The sequence below is a fragment of the Lissotriton helveticus genome, chromosome 4_1, assembly GCF_964261635.1.
Source record: "Lissotriton helveticus chromosome 4_1, aLisHel1.1, whole genome shotgun sequence".
NCBI lineage: Eukaryota > Metazoa > Chordata > Amphibia > Caudata > Salamandridae > Lissotriton > Lissotriton helveticus.
This window is the reverse complement of record NC_136063.1, coordinates 1806949305-1806952799: the sequence shown is the minus strand read 5'-3', so window position 1 is coordinate 1806952799 and position 3495 is coordinate 1806949305. Positions and strand designations below refer to the sequence as shown.

Genomic DNA, 3495 nt, shown 5'->3' with positions numbered 1-3495 from the left:
TGGAGGAACGCTGTGGTAAAATGATTGCATCTAACGGGGCAATTGCTAGCTATGGCAGGAGGCTAGGAAGATGGTCCCCGGAACAAGTGATAAACCTGTACAGCTCTGTATCATGCTCCAAGGTAATCTATGGGGCAGAAGTATGGGGCTTTGCCAACACCACTAGTATCCAACGAGAAGAAAATAAATACTTGAAATCACTCTTAAGGGCACCACAAAGCACTGCTGGTATGATTGCCCACAGGGAGCTAGGGAGACTATATATAGAAGATCTGATAAAACTGAGGCCCATTATTGCTTGGTTAAAAATGTGGGTCAATCCTGAAGCGACACTGAGTAGAGAAATTCTATTGGACTGCCTAGAGAGGGACAAGTGTATGCGCATCCCCTGGCTCCTTTATGTGAGGAACACCCTAGAGGAGCTAGGCTTTGGGAACCTCTTTACCCATCCTGCAACTATCGTAGCCCAGAACAAACTGCAGGTAGGGAAAATTTTTCTAGAGCGGAAAAACCTACGCAGAGATGAGGCTGAAGGGTGCAAAAAGACAGTGAGGGCCCATCGCCTAGTGAAGAGCATGGAAGGTATGGAGCCATACCTGTACCTTATGCATAATGCACAGGACAGGTTCTTGATGTGCCGTTTCAGATTGAACCTACTCCCATTTATGTTGGCATCACCAGCGGGATTTGCTACATCAATAGAACAGAAGGGGCCCTGCGGCTGCGACAATAGGTCTCCGCAGGACTCCCTTCACTTTGTTTTACTCTGCCCCTTTTACTCAATGCCCAGACGCAGATTCCTTGTAAGCCTTTTGAAAAAAGCTAATTTGATCCATGCTAGGGAGGCACTAGTATTCTTACAAGAAAGCTGCGGAACCCTTAACACTGTGTAGCATTATGAATTTTATCAAGGTAGCACTTCGTTTAAGGCTTACTAGAGGAGAAGATTGAAATGCTTTTATTCCAATTTTTAAGTGTTAAATATGGCCATATTGTTGTATTTATGTTTTGTAAATCTACCGTACAAAGAATCTTGAAATGTTTAATGACTTTTTACTATGTATATTTGAGTGTGCTTTTATGGTGTTTTTTAATCACCGAATAAAGTTTCTTTGACTTGACTTGACTTGACTTGTAGTTAACCGTGAGGGGAAACAGAGGAAGGTGTGCCCTGCTAGCCCCAGGAGAGAAATGAAGATTAGAACCACTTCTCCCAGGTACATTTAGTCCACCCAATGGCACCAGCTCCGGGTTATGGGGCTCGGGGCTTGGAATCACGCATAGATTACCTTGTTCCTTCAGAAGTCCACTCCCACCTGCTAGCGGAGAGCATCTAAACTCTTGTGCATTTCTACAGATAATTAATGAAAAGTCACTTGGATGAACAGCAAGGCCATGTGGCAAATGAAAAGAAAAAAAAAAGACCTGGAGTTCCAGTGCAGCGAGTCATTGATGTGTGGCCCACACGCACTCACCCATGACACGTGCGCTTCTGCTGCGCAGAGCGCAGGCGTGGAGTGACGTTAGGGTGCTTCCTTGTTATTACATAAGCTGTTCCTCGCCCACAAGTGTACAGACAAAACAAAAACAAGAACAACTCATCCGGCTTGTCACGTTGCGTTCCTCATGCGCAAAACTGAAAAGGACTAGTGTTCGGAATAGGATGCGCAAAATGTTTCCAGTAGAAATCTGCCTGGTGCTCTGAATGGCCAAGCGGACAATGTTCACCTGCAGCAAGATTTGTGGGAAGGATCCTGCCAATGACATCCCTGACTGGCAGGGTCGTTCTCACCCCACCACTAGTCCCATTGGGCATCAAGCCTCCTCACTCGCACCTTCTGCTTGTAATGGTATTCCTTCAGATAGGCCTTTAGAGCACTAGGGATGGGCAGGCACTCCATGCCATCGTAAGTGGTGCGGCTTGCTACAACAGCTCGGCAGAGGTGCTATAGGCTGAATGGAAAGGTCCGGCCATTGGGGCTGGACAGCAGCGGCTCGAAGAACATGCAGGCATTTGGGTCCTTGTAGTGCTCCAGTAGACCTGTCACAGTAGGGGCGTTGAAGACGTTGGGGTCATGGACATCAAAGCTAAAGTTGTGGTTCCACTGCTCAATGCGGGCATGCAGAGAGCGGCTATAGCGGCGGAAGCTGACTGAGAAGAGGTAGTCCTCCTTGGCTAAGTTCCGAAGCAAGAAGTTGCCCTCTGGCTTGCCTTCCAATAAGGCTTCAGCTTCGTAGCGGTCCATCACCCCTCAATAGCAGGGCAGGTTGGTGATTTGCAGCAGGTCAGGAACCAAGCAGTGGATGTAGTCAACCTGGGTGTGCGCCCGCAGCCCATCCTTTGGCTCTTGCCTTTCCATGGAGCTCTGCCTCTGGGGGCTAGACTCTGGTGCACATTTCTCTTGGCCAGCCTGAAGAGTGGCTTGATTGTCTCCTGCCAGTTCATTCATGCCGTGCGCCAATTCAGGGTGCAGTTTGTAGAGAGGATTGATCTGAGCAGTCACCTCAAAAGTGTGGATCTGTGCATCGGGTGGTGGGTCCACACTATGCTCAATGCTAATCCTCCTCCTCTCCCTCAGCCTGTCCTCTTCATCTTCCACCAGAGTGGGGCTCTCCGTCACAGCTCCTGCTTGTGATACTGGCACGGTGTGCTGCTTTATTAGGTGCCACTTCTGTGCTAAGTCTGAGCCAGCAGCAAAGGGACATTTATCCAGCATCAGCTCACTCAGGTGGATCTTGCGGTGAGAGGACGATAGATCAGGAGAGGGTCCATTGCTGCTGCTCTTGATGGGAAAGCACTGACCCACTGCATCCTGTATCTTCTGCCTCAGTGACCTGCTGGGAAGCTCAGAGTCAAGCTCCTGTAGTGAACCTCTGCTTTCTTCTCTAAAAGGCTGTCTGTCCCTCGCTGAGAGATCCCTACCCTTCTCAGCACCCTTTCTTGGAGTCTTGTTCTTCTTGCTATGCCTGCTGGCCTCCTCCTTCCTCTCTTCAGACCGGCTCTCCCTGATTTTAGGTCTCGCCCCTCTGTTGTCTTTGTCTTGATCGCCAGCCCCGCTCGGTTGGGACATGTCTTGGCAGCCAGCCTGGTAATGAAGTCTAGGGAAGGCAGCATCACCTGGTGATGCAGGCAGGGCGGGGAGCAGAATGTCAGAAGCAGTTTGGAACATTAGTCAGCGCCATCCCTGAACAGCTGGCATCCTCCAGAGCCCTCAGGAGCGGCTTCGTTTTGGCATCATCTACCGTCTGCAGGAGCTCTCCATGCCAGCAGTCCAAAGACCAAAGACCATCCCCGAATTCAGATTCATGTACGTAACTTTTATGGTTTCTAACAAAGAATACTGAATAAAGTATTTACTTACTTACTAATGCGTGGTAGTGCTTTAATTCCACTTTATAGTTATTTTTGGATGTACTACAGGACTCCTTCCTCCGTATTCGCTCAATTCTCTTACATTTTGTTTTCGCCATCTTTAATTTGTCGTTAAACCAAGG

The 3495-nt window shown here is 48.7% G+C and overlaps 1 pseudogene; it reads right to left on the bottom strand.

Moving 5' to 3' along the window:
• Positions 1-1799: 1799 nt before the first annotated feature.
• LOC144827687 (suppressor of cytokine signaling 5-like) lies at positions 1800-3071 on the bottom strand (annotated as a pseudogene).
• Positions 3072-3495: the final 424 nt, after the last annotated feature.